Raw genomic sequence first — 14,344 nt, 5'->3', positions numbered from 1 at the left:
TCTGGATAACCAGAATAGAAAGTATAGTATCTTGAGTAGTGAGCTAGTGGAACATGAGTGAAGTGAGAGACAGTAAATTAACAATGCACTGTGAAAGAGAGAACAAGGGAAAGCAGTCAAACAATGTATTTTAATCAGCTAAGCAAAGAAGACTAAACAGAAAGAAGAGGAATACAAAAATACTAATAAAATAAAAGATTTAAGAGCAATGAAAAATAATAATAATACAAATATGCAATAATTTACAGGTTCTCTGTAGTAGCAAAGTGAAGTTTGTCTCACTGTCTCAGGTATTGGGATGTCCCCTCTTTGGGTTTGACTCTGGTGTTTTCACAGTTCCAGGTTTTTTTTGTCTCACTTGTAGGGATTCAAAAAAGAAGAAGAAGGAGGAGGATGGGCAGGAGGAAGAGGAGGAGGAGGAGGAGGAGGAAGAAGGAAGAAGAGATAAAAAGGGAAAGAAAGGAAGAAGGAATAAAACAATAAAGAAGGAAAGAGAGGAAAAAAGAGTTGAAAGATAAAAAAAAAAGGGTTACTTTAAAAAGAAAAGCCTCTGGCTGGCTTCAAACTGGACAAACCAGTTTTGCTGGTCTTCTTGGCTGCAGCATGCTGATGGGTGACTGGTTTAAATTTTCTCCCTTTCTGATCAGCACCTAGTAAGTCTCCAGACCAGCTCCCCAGCAGCCTCTGGTCCCTCAGGTTCCACACATTCAGGTGACCCTATCTTCCTGGGGCTTTGGGTATGGTCTTGGCGCCTTCAACAGTGCACACTGTCTCTGGGTTGTGGGCATGCACTCTTGGCTGGGTGCCTCCAGTCCCTCGGGTTCAGGTGCTCACTCTTTTCAGGGCTATTGGAGTGCACACAGGGCCTTCTGTGCCACCTCAGGAGCATTGTGTAGTTGGGTGGGGAGGAGGCTGGAGTAGCTGCTGCAGGAGAAGTCCCCAAACAGTGTCTCTTTTATCACTTTTGCTTTTTGAGAAATCCCTCCTATTCAAGCCTGCCATTCCATTCAGAGGCCTGGCCTCTCACACAGGCCAATTCTCCAACCAGACCCGGGACTATCTGGGTCAGGGCCCATCATGGCCCAACTCTCAACTCTCTCCAGCCAGCGTCCACAGACTCTGTGAGTGCTCACAGCACCTTTGTGTTTGCCACTTAGTCCTACTCCCCTCTCTGCGACTTCAAGCAACCAGGTCTCTCCTGGTGCTGCTCAACCTTTGTTTGGCAGGGGAGGGAACCATTGACTCAGCTCTCTCTCAAGAACCCTGTGACAGAACCGGCAGGTGCTGGGCCTGGGGCTGCAGCTGCCCTGGTCCCTGTGCTGGTCTCAGGGACCTTATTGTCCTGAAGCAGTCTCCTTACTGTCTGGTTTTTCAATGTCTTCTACAATTTTTGGTCTCTTATCTTCATATATGCTGGGGTACTGTTGGCTATTTGCTCTGTTCTGCCATAGATTGGTTAGGTTTTTCTCCTGTGTGTAGGGAGAAGTGGAATCCACTCCCTCCTACCACACTGCCATCTTCCTAATAAAGAAACCACTTTCTTAGCTCATCCATAAGCAGCAACTTTTCATCTGTTAAAGTTTTATAATGAGATTTCAGCAATATGATCACATTGTTGGGCTCTTCTAATTCTGTTCTTTTACAATTTCCACCACACATGAAGTTACTCCCTCCACTGGTCTTGAACTCCTCAAAGTCAAAGAAATTGGAATTAACTTCTTCCAAATTCCTGTTAATATTTCCACTCTTCCCTTGAGTCATGAATGTTCTTCATGACATGTACAATAGCAAGTCCTTTCCAGGAGGTTTTCAATCTTCTTTTCCCAGATCCATCAGAAGACTCACAATCTATGGCAACTCTAATATTACAAAATGTATTTCTTAAATAATAATATTTGAAAGTCAAAATCCCTCCTTGATTCAATGGTTGCAGAATAGATGTTCTGTTTCCAGACATGAAAACAATATTGATCTTGCTGCACATATCTATCAGCATGACCAGCTGCATTGTCAATGAGTAGTAATATTTTGGAAGAATTTTTTCCCGAGTATTAGGTTTCAACAGTGGGCTTAAAATACTCAATAAACCATGTTGTAAACAAACATACTGTCATTCAGGCTTTGTTGTTTCTTTTTCAGATCACAGGCAAAATAGATTTAGAACAATTCTTAAGAGCACTAAAATTTTTGGAATTGTAAATGAACATTAGCTTCAACTTAAAGGAACCAGCTACATTGGACCCTGACAAGAGATCCAGCCTGTCCTTGTAAGCTTTGAAGGAGGACCTTGACTTCTCCTTTCTAACTATGAAAGTTTTAGATGACATATTCTTCCAGTGTGAGGCTATTTCATCTCACTGAAAATCTGTTAGTGAGTGTAGTCACCTTCATTAATTATCTAAGCACAATCTTCTGGATAACTTACTATGTCCTCTACATTAGCACTTGCTGTATCACCTTGAATTTTTTGGTTATGGAGATGGCTTTTTCCTTAAAACTTATAAACCAACCTCCACTAGCTTCAAACTTTTCTTCTGCAGCTTCCTTACCTCTCTTACCATTCATAGAATTAGAGAGAGTTAAGGCCTTGCTCTGAATTAGGCTTTGGTTTAAGGGAATTATAGAGACTGGTTAGATCTCTCCAGAACACTAAAACTTTCTGTATCAGTAATAAGGTTGTTTTACTTTCTTATCATTTGTGTGCCCACTTGAATAGCACTTTTAACTTCCTTCAAGAATTTATTATTTACATTTACAACTAGAATAACAGATGCAAGGGGCCTAGCTTTTGGCTTATCGCAGCTTTTGTAAACCTTCCTCATCAGGCTTATTCATTTCTAGCTTTTGATTTAAACTGAGAGATGTGTGACTCTACCTTTCACTTAAACACTTAGAGGTCAATGTAGGGTTATTAACTAGTCCAATTTCAATAATTGTGTGTCTCAGGGAATAAGAAGGCCTGAGGAAAGGTGGAAAAAAGGTCAGTCAGTGGAGTAATCAGAATACACACATGTATTGATTATGTATATGGTTTTATTTACGTGAGATTTGTGGCACCCTGAAACAGTGACAGTAATAACATCAAAGATCACAGATCACCATACCAAATATAATAATAATGAAAAAGTTTGAGCATTACAAAATGTGCCACAAACATGAAGGGAGTAGATGCTGCTGGAAAAACAACATTGATTCACTTGCAGGGTAGCCACACACATTCATTTCATAAAAATGCAATATGCAAAGTGAAATAAGTCAGATGAAAAAGGACAAGAGCCATATAATTTTACTCATATGCAACATCTAAAATAAAAACCAACAGATGAAAAACAAAACAAATTAAAAAAATTCACAGACACATACAATAAAATGGTGGTTGTGAGTTTGGGAGGAGATTGGAGGGTAAAAGAGGTCAAATACATAGTGATGGAACAACACAAGACTTTGGGTGATGAGCACAAAATTGAGTATACAGATGTTTCATTATAAAATTTTATACCTGAAATTTATATAATGTTATTAATCAATGTTATGTCAATAAATTTAACTTAAAAAACATGAATAAAATATTTTTTCAAAACCATCAAAATCTGTGAAGCACAATAAAATAAAGTATGTCTGTATAGCAAATTTGCAGGATAAAAGGTTGATCTACAAACATAAATTGTTTCATTATATACCAGCACTAAGTGACTGGAACTTGAAATGATCAAAAACACTATTTATATTAACACCCCCAACTATGCTATAAATCTGCTGATATATGTAATAGATTTATATGAGTGAAAAACAAAATTCTGATAAAAGAAATCAAAGAAAAATTAGGTAAAGGGGAGAGAACCCATGTCTGTAGGTATGAAGACTCATGTTAAGATGTTAGTTCTTGCCTTTTGACCCAGCATTTCTATTGCTGGGACTGTACCCTAAAAGTCTTGAAACACCAATTCAAAAGAACCTATGCACCCCAGTGTTCACAGCAGCACAATTTACAATAGCCAAGAGCCAAAAACAGCCTAAGTGCCTATCAGTAAATGAGTGGATCAAAAACTGTGGTACATTTACACAATGGAATACTATGCAGGAGAAAGAAAGAAAAAGCTCCTACCCTTTATGACAGCATGGATGGAACTGGAGAGCATTATGCTAAGTGAAATAAGCCAGGTGGTGAAAGACAAATACCATATGATCTCACCTGTAAATGGAACCTAATCACCAAAACAAACAAGCAAACAAAATGTAACCAGTGACATTGATATTAAAAACAGACAGTAACCAGAGGGGAGGTGGGAGGGGATAATGTGAGGCAAAGAGGCAAGGGTTTTTAGGAACATCTATAAAGGACACATGGACAAAACTAAAGGGAGGTAGGATTGGGGGTGGGGAGTGGGGATAGCTGGGATGGGGGTTGGTTGGTGGGGGAGAAAATGGAGACAACTGTACTTGAACAGCAATAAAAAAATTAAAAAAAAAAATAATAAATAATGAAAAAGCTCAGTTCCAGACCCAGTGTTCAAAAAAAAAAAAAATCTAGCAGATTCTAAATATATAAATAAAAATAACAAACATAAATAAAAGAAATTATATTTACACAAAAACATGCACATACATTTTACAGCAGCTTTATCCTTAATTGTTAAAAATTGGACATAACAAAGACACCTTCAATAGTGGGTGAAGATATAAGAAGTGTATCCATATAATGGAGTATTTTTCACTACTAAAGGAAAATTGTTATGTCCCCATACATATATACTGGAATTGAACAATTGAGTAAATTGATGGAGGATGTTGAAAGCCAGATTTCCATCTTTTGTAGTGGCAATTACAGATAAGCAATGATCCATGTGGTTACGGATGAGTTGGAGGCAGTAGTAAGGACTCATGTTTGGCTACAGAAATATTTGTAAATATGTGTACATACATGGGTTAGCTGTACCACATTCTATCAAGGGTACATGCTATCAACATCACTTGTTACTGTTGCTGTTGACCATCACCTGGCTGTGAAAGTGCTTGTCAGGTTTTTCCACTGTAAAGTTACTCTTTGTCCTCTCTTTTATTTTGTACACTATAGAAACAAGTCACTAAAACAGCTCAGAAAAGCCTAAGGAAACATGACACCTAAATATCATGTAGGTTTCTGGATATGATCCTGGAAAAGAAAAAGATGTTAAATTAGAACTAAGGGAATTTGAATAAACTATGCACTTTATTTAATTATAATATATCAATATTGATTCTTTAATTATTTACAAACATATCACACTAATGTGAGATTTTTTAAAAAGTGTTTTTCAGTTGGTTGTCCCACCTTTTCCTCCCATCCCCCCCAAACTCCACATTAATAAGAGAAAAAGAATGCAGGATATGTGGGAACCAAAAACTATTTTCTCAATTTTTTCCAAATCTAAAAGTATTTAAAAATAAAGTTTATTTATAAACAGGAAGGCAGGTTTTATAAAAATGAATATATAAATAAATATAAAGAAGGAAAAACAAAAATGAAGAGACAATAAAGAGAAAAAAGAACATCAATGCATTATTGATTTTGGCTGAATAGAATAACCAAGAGGACTATATAACACCTTTCTTCAAAATGGAAGCAGAAACTTCAGAAGCTAATGGAAAATGTATGGTATTTGTAAAAATGTTTGGGTATAAAAGAAGAAACTAGGTAGCTCTAAAATGCAATTCTGTGCAATGCAATATGATTGCAATTAAATATTTAATAAAAATATACATTGCAAGTTCTTTGGGTCACCCAGTATATATCTATCTCCTCTTTGTAAACAGATTAATTTTAAAATATTTTTTTGTGCTAAAAGCACAGAATACAGCTGAAATCTAGAGGTAGCTTAATGAGCTCTTGCCAAATAGCAGATAAGTATGTAAAACTAAATATAATAAACCCAATTTGCAAGTTGGCACAGCTGGCATGATATTCCTTGGGCTGCATCAGTATTCAGACCTAACTTTAATCTTTACATAGCCATAAACTTAAGCTTCTTAAAATGAGTTGTGAAACTTTGTACTTTATTTGACATCATTAAACCAACTTCTTCTGAATCTCATTTTTCCTAAATAGAAGATACCAAGAACAATAACAAAATACTTAACTTTTGGCTGTCTTTGAATAAGGAAAGCAAAGATTATATTACATTTTAGTAATGAAAACACTTACAATTTTAAATTCTCCACTAAAACTATTCAACTTGTGAACAGATGGCCACAATCAAATATAAATGAAATGGGAGGACTTGCCTTAATTACCCAAACAATTTTAACTTCATTCCAATGACTGGGAACCAGAGACCAATAAGGAAAAAATGAACAAATTATTTAAAGGTCTTCAGAAAAAAAATGTATTCCATAATTTGTAAAAACCAACAAATAATAAACTTAGTACAATTTTTAATTTTTTTAATTAAATTATTTTTGTTGCTATTCTATTACAGTTGTCCCAATTTTTCCTTCTTTGCTCTCCTCTGCTCATCCCACCCCAACTTTCACAGTCAATCCTCACAACGTTGTCCATGTCCATGGATCCTTTGATTTCTTCACCTTCTTTCAATCAGTCCCTACTTCCCTCTCCCTTCTTACAGCTGTCAGTCTATTTCATGATTCCATGCCTCTGGTTTTATTTTGCTTATCTGTTTATTTGGTTCATTAGATTCCTCTTATAAATGAGATTGTACGATATTTTTCTTTTACCAACTGACTTATTTTACCTAACATACCCCACCCCCCAAATTTTCCCCATCTCAATTTTATCTGTAGCCAGCTCTACCTTGAAAATGTATCTTTCAACAATTCAGATCAAATGCTAGTTAAACACTAAGTTTACTGTTAATCATTTTAGTCTACACCATTTCCCTGAATTTAGATTTCAAATCTACTAATAATATGTTGTTACAAATTACCAGCAATACTTGGATTTTTAAACATTCTTTTCCTTTAAGTTTTCTATCAGAAAAAAATAATGCTTAAAACATTATGAAGTATCAATATATATTCCACACATGATACCTTTCTTGTTGTGTTTTATTATAGGACTTATGGTTGGTGAAATTGATTTAAGATCAGACAGATAAAAAAAATCACAAAAACCTCCCCAAGAACAATATCATATCCAATCACTTTGGATCTTTTACACATTTTTAAATTTTTTTAAAGAAGATCTTGATTTTATTTATTTTTAGAGAAAGAGGGATGGAGGGAGAAAGAGAGACGGAGAAACATCAATGTGTGATTGCCTCTTATGCACCCCCTACTAGGGATCTGGTCCACAACCTACACATGTGCCCTGACTGGGAATCAAACCAGTGACCCTTTGGTAAAGGCTGGCACTCAATCCACTGAGCCACACCAGCAGGGGCTCTTTTACACCTTTTTCTTTGGTAATTTATTTCTTTAATTTATTGAGGTGAAATTGGTTAATAAAATTGTATGCATTTCAGGTATACAATTTTACAATATATTACTTGTATATTGCATTGTGTGTTTACCACTCCAAGCCAAATTTCCTTCCACAACCATTTATTCCTCCTTTAGGTTCTTCTCCCTCCCTTGTTCCCTATTGCTATCACCATACTGTTGTCTGTATCCATAAATCTTTGTTTTCTTCTTTGCTTCATCCCTTCACTTTTCTCAAGCAGCCCCCATCCTCCTACCCTCAGATAGCTGTCAGTCTGTTCTCTCTATCCATGAATCTGTCTTCACATTGTTTGTGGGTTTATTTTTTTTATTACATTCCACATATAAGTGAAGTCATGTGGTACTTATATTTTTCTGACAGGCTTTAACTTAGCATAATACTTTTTTTATAGCATAGTACTCTTTAGGTACATTCATGCTGTCACAAATGTTAAGATTTCCTTATTTTTAAGGGTAATATTCTATTTTGTAAAAACACCACAGGTTTTTATCCAGTCATCTACTAATGGCCACTGGGTCTACTTCCAAATATTGCCTATTGTAAATAATGTTTCAATGAACATAGGGGTGCATGTATCCTCTCAAATTAGTGTTTTGGGTTTCTTAAGACATATATTTCAAGAAGTGGAATTGCTGGGTGAAAGAGAGTTCCATGTTTAATTTTTAAGGTAACTCCATACTGATTTAAAATAGTTGTCATACCAATCTTCTGGTCTTCTAAAGCATAAACAAAATTGACAAATTTTCAAGGAAATTCATAAAAAATGAGAGAGGGAGAAAGGACCCAAATTAATAAAATAAGAAAAAAAGAAAAAAAAAAGAAAGGGAAAAAAAAGAGAAGTAACAAATGACACCAAAGAATACAAAGGATTGCAACAAAATATTATGAACAACTACATGCCAACAAATTAGACAAACTGAAAGAAATGGATAAATGCCTAAAAACATACAATCTTCCAAACTGAATCATGAAGAATAAGAGAATCTGAATAAACAGATTAAAATGAGTGAAATTTCAGCAGCAATCAAAAAACTCCAAACATTTGAAGCAAAATATATCCAGAGACATTAATATAAAGGACAAACTGACAGTAACCAGAGGAGACGGGAATAATAGTGGAAAGAAGGGGAAGGGTTGTCAAGAAACATGTGTAAAGGACCTATGGGAAAAGCCCAAAGTGGGTAAGATTGAGGGTGGGAGGTGGCAGGTAGGTGGGGAGGGAGAAAGTTGTGGTGGGGAAATGGAGACAACTGTACTTGAACAACAATAAAAGGAAAATAAAAAAATAAGCTCCTAACAAAAACAGTCCTGGACCAGATGCCTTCAAAGGTGAATTTCACCAAACATTCAAGAAGTAACAACTTTTCTTCTCAAACTACTTCAAAAAATTCAAGAGGAGTTACAACTTCTAATTTTATAAGGCCAGAATTATCTTCATTCCAAATCCAGATAAAGACAGTGCAAAGAGAAAAAATTATAGGCCAATATTTAATTTTTTCTATCCAATATTTCATTTTTAAACTATTTTTTATTGTTGTTCAAGTACAGCTGTCTCAATTTTCCACCCACCACTCCTCCCACATCAGCCATCCTCACTTTCCACCCTTGATCTCACCATCCCTTGGCTCTCCTTCTTTCTTTCTGCTGCATAATATTCCACTGTGTCAATGTATCATAGCTTTCTTAAGTTTTTTTTTATTGTTTTTCAAGTACAGTTGTCTCCATTTTGCCTGCACCCCTCCCCCTCCCCCAGTCATCCCCACTTTCCACCTTTGATCTCACCATCCCTTGGCTCTGTCCATGTGTCCTTTATAGATGTTCCTGAAAACCCTTTCCCCCATTTTCCTCCCCCATTGGCTACTCCCACCTACCCCCTGGTTACTGTCAGCTTGTTCCCTATTTCAATGTCTCTGGTTATATTTTGCTTGCTTGTTTGTTTTTTGATTAGGTCCCACTTAAGGTGAGATCATATGGTGTGTGTCTTTCACTGCCTGTCTTATTTCAATTAGCATAATGTTCTCCATTTCCATCCATGCTGTTGCAAAAAGTAGGATTCATTCTTTGTTAGTGCTTCATAGTATTCATTTGGGTACATGTACAAGTTTTTTGATCCATTCATATATTGATGGGCACTTAGGTTGCTTTCAGCCACCTGGCTATTGAAAATTGTGCTGCAATGAATATTGGGGTGCATAAATTCTTTTGGATTGATGTTTCAGAATTCTTAGGATATAATCCCAGCATTGGAATTGCCAGGTCAAAAGGCAGTTCCATTTTGAGTTTTCTGAGGAAATTCCATACTGTTTTCCACAGTGGCACCAGTCTGCATTCCCACCAATGGTGCACTAGGATTCCCTTTTCTTCCCATCCTCTCCAACACTTGCTGTTTGTTGATTTGTTTATGATAACCATTCTAACCAGCATGAAGTGGTATCTCATTGTGATTTTAATTTGCATCTCCCTGATGGCTAGTGATGCTGAACACCTTTTAACATATCTCTGGGCCCTCTGTATGTCCTCCCTGGAGAAGTGTTTGTTCAGGTCATTTGTCCGTTTTTTAATTGGGTTGTTTGTCTTCCTGGATGGAAAAACAAATGAAGAATACCCAAAATGAAATAAAGCAAACTCTTCAGGGAATCAACCATGACAGGAAGGAATCCAGGACTCAAAGCAACTATTTGGAACAAAAGGACGTAATAAACTTCCAACCAGAACAAAATGAAGAAATAAGAATTCAAAAATGAAGAGAGGCTGAGGAATCTCTGGGACAACCAGAAACATTCCGGTATCTGAATTATAGGGGTGCCAGAAGGAGAACAGGAAGAAATTGAAAACTTATTTTAACAAATAATAAATGAAAATGTCCCCAATCTAGTGAAGGAAATAGACTTCCAGGAAGTCCAGGAAGCCCAGAGAATCCCAAAGAAGTTGGACCCCAAGAGGAACACACCAAGGCACATCATCATTAAGTTATCCAAGAGTAAAGATAAAGAGAGAATCTTAAAAACAGCAAGAGGAAAAGAAAGAGTTACCTACAAAGGAGTGCCCATAATGCTATCAGCTGATTTCTAAAAAGAAACCTTCCAGGCAAGAAGGGGCTGGAAAGAAGTATTTGAAGTCATGAAAGGCAAGGACTTACATCCAAGATTACTCTATCCAGCAAAGCTTTCATTTAGAATGAAAGGGCAGATGAAGTGCTTCCCAGATAAAGTCAAGTTAAAGGAGTTCATCATCACCAGGCTGTTATATGAAATGTTAAAGAGACTTACCTAAGAATAAGAAAATAAAAAATATGAACAGTACAATGACAACAAACTCACAACTATCAACAAATGAATATAAAAGAAAAGACAAACAATGAAAAGAAAAACTAAGCAAACAACAGGAACAGAATCAGAGAAATGGACATGACATGGAGAGATTTCAGTGGGTAGGAGAAAGGGAGGAATAGGTGGGAAAACATACAGGGAAGAAGAAGCATAATTGGTAGGAATAAAATTGACGGGGAGAGATAAAAAATAGTATGGGAAACAGAATTCAAAGAATTTATATGTACAACCCAGGGACATGAACTAAGAGGGGGAATGCTGCAGGGTTGGGGAGTGAGGGGTGCAGGGGGGAGAAAGAGGGAGAAGTTGGGAAAACTTTAATAGCATAATCAATAAAATGTACTTACAAATAATTCAGGTAGAAAAAAAAAGACAGCAATCAACATTATACCACATGCAAGATAGCCAACATACTGAAAATATCCAGATCAATAAAGTTATTAATGAAAGTGAAAAAAATGTGATTTTTTTCCTTTCCTTCTATTCAAGAAAGTTATGAACCATAGGAAGTAGTTGATGTTTCAAAGATTACAAAACACTAATCTCAGGGCATTTAGAAAACAAGTACAGAAACAGGTTTTTAGAGAGGGTATTAGCCATAAGCACTTGATCCTCTCTAGTAGTATAATGACAACTTATCTCAGTCACCTTCCCTTAGGTTTCTGTTGACTTTGATGACCCATGGGTTAATTAAAACACTCTACAGACATCTTTGGATTTCATCTATGCATGGATTGTAAATGAAACACTACTCTGGCTGGTGTGGCTCAACGTTTGCAGCGTTGGCCTGCAAATCAAAGCATCACCTATTTGATTTCCAGTGAGGGCACATGCCTGGGTTGCAAGTCAGGTGGGGTCCCTAGCAGTGGGCAGGTGAGAGGCAACCACACATTGATGTTTCTCTCCCTCTCTTTCTCCATCTCTTCCCCTCTTCTAAAAATAAATAAATATTAAAAAACTAGAAATTGAATTTCTTAAAAAAACACATTGCTCTGAATAATTTAAACATGTACATATATGCATATTTTCTGTAGAGTAAATTTTCTATTTTTGTGAACTACATGCATAAAAATCAAGGACAATGAAATTAAGATTTTTGATGTATCACAGAAACTAGTAGCTTTACAGCTACTTGGGTAAATTTGTGTGGCTCTCCCATTGGACTGATTGTTATGGCATGGATCAGACATTTACTGATGGGCAGCTAGGTTGCTCCAGCACTTGGCTATCATAAATTGTGCTTCTGTGAACATTGGGGTGCATAGGATTTTATGGATTGGTGTTTCAGAGTTCTTAGAATATAATGCTAGCAGTGGAATTACTGGGTCAAAAGGCAGATACATCTTTAGTTTTCTGAGAAAATTCCATTCTGTTTCCCACTATGGCTGCATCAGTGTGCAATCCCACCAACAGTGCACTAGGGTTCCCTTTTCTCCACAACCTAACACTTGTGTTTTTTTTTGTTTGTTTGTTTGTTTATGATGGTCATTCTGACAGGTGTAAAGTGATATCTCACTGTGGTTTTAATTTGCATCTCTCTGATAGCTAATGATACTGAACATCTTTCATGTGTCTCAGGACCCTCTGTATGTCCTCCTTGGAGAAGTGTCTGTTCAAGTCCTTTGTCCATTTTTTAATTGGGTTCTTTGTCTTCTTAGAGTGGAGTCATGTGAGTTGTTTATATATTTTGGAGATTAAACCCTTGTCTGAGGTATCATTGGCAAATATGTTTTCCCATGGGGATAGTTCCCTTTTTGTATTGCTGATATTTTACTTAACTCTGCAGAAGCTTTTTATTTTAATGAAATCTCCTTTGTTTATTCCTTCCTTTCTGTCCATTGCTCTATGGGATATATCAGTGAAAATATTCCTGGGTGGGATATCTGAGTTTTTCCTGCCTATGTTTGCCTCTAGGACTTTCATGGTGTTGTGACTTATATTTAAGTCTTTTATCCATCTTGAATTTATTTTTATGAGTGGTGTAAATTGGTGGTTGAGTTTCATTTTTTTTTTTTTTTTGCATGTCAGTGTCCAGATTTCCCAACACTATTTGTTGGATAGGCTATTTTTATTCAATTTTATGCTTCTGCTCCTTTGTCAAATACTAATTGAACATCAGACTTGGGTTTATTTCTGGGCTGTCTTTCCTGTTCCATTGATCAATGTATCTGTGTCTGTGCCTGTACCAGACTGTTTTAATTACCGTTGCCTTGTAATACAGTTTGGTATCAGGTATCATGATCCCTCTTATTTTGTTCTTTCTCAGAGTTGTTGCAACTATTCAGGATCTTGTATAGTTCCATAGACATTTTTGAGATGTTTGTTCTATTTCTGTGATATAAGCTATACATATTTTCATAAGGATGTCATTGAATTTATAAATTGCTTTGGGTAGTATGGACATGTTGATGACGTTAATTCTTCTAGTCCTGAACATGGTATATTCTTTCCATTGTTTGAGTCTTCCTTGACTTCTTTTTTCAGCATTGTATAGTTTTCTGAGTACAGTTCTTTTACCTCCTTGGTAAGGTTTAATCCTAAGCACTTTATTTTTCTGTTGCTATAGCAAATGGGATTGTTTTCCTGATTTCTGTTTTGATATTTTGTTGTTGGTGTAAAAAAATGACTTCAATTTCTCAATATTGACTTTGTATTCTGCTGTTTTGCCAAATTCACTTTTTAGATAGAATATTTTTTTGTGTGTGGAGTCTATAGGATTTTCTATGTGTACAATCACATTATCTACTAATAATGACAGTTTGCTTCCTTCTTTCCAATTTGGATACCTTTTATTTCTTTTTATTGTCTGATCACAGTGACTAGGACTTCCAATAATATGTAGAAAAGAAGTGGTGAAAGCAGACATGTTTGTGTTGTGGTTAATGTTAGGGAGAACACTTTTAGTTTTTGCCCATTGGATATGATGTTGGCTATCGGTCTCTCATATATGGCCTTTATTATGTTGATATATGCTCCCTCTATTCCCACTTTCCTGAATGTTTTTATCATAAATGGGTGTTGTACCTTATTAAATGCTTTTTCTACATCTATTGATATGATCATGTAATTTTTGTATTTCTTTTGTTTATGTGATGTATTACATTTATTGATTTATGAATATTATACTATCCTTGCATTCCTGAAGTGAATCCCACTTGACCACAGTGTATGATCTTTTTAATGTTTTGCTAGCTGCAGTTGCCAATATTTTGTTGAGAATTTTAGTATCTATGTTCATCAGCAATATTAGCCTATAGTTTTCTTTCTTTGTTATATCTTGTCTGGTTTTGGGAATAGGATGATGCTGGCTTCATAAAAAGAGTTTGTGAGTCTTCCCTCTTCTTGCATTTTTTTGGAATAGTCTGTGAAGGATAGGGGTTAGCTATTCCTTAAATGTTTTGTAAAATTCTCCTGTGAAACTATCCAGTCAAGGGCCTTTTTATGCCAGGAGTTGTTTGATTACTGCTTAGATTTCATCAGCTTTTATTGCTCTGTTCAGGCTTTCTGCTCCTTCATTTGTTATGGAAGATAATACTTTTCTAGAAATTTGTCCATTTCATCTAGGTTTTCACATTTCTTG

The sequence above is a fragment of the Phyllostomus hastatus genome, unplaced genomic scaffold (genome assembly GCF_019186645.2).
Source record: "Phyllostomus hastatus isolate PE091 unplaced genomic scaffold, TTU_PhHast_1.1 phas_contig_41, whole genome shotgun sequence".
Taxonomy (NCBI): domain Eukaryota; kingdom Metazoa; phylum Chordata; class Mammalia; order Chiroptera; family Phyllostomidae; genus Phyllostomus; species Phyllostomus hastatus.
This window is presented reverse-complemented; position numbering follows the sequence as displayed.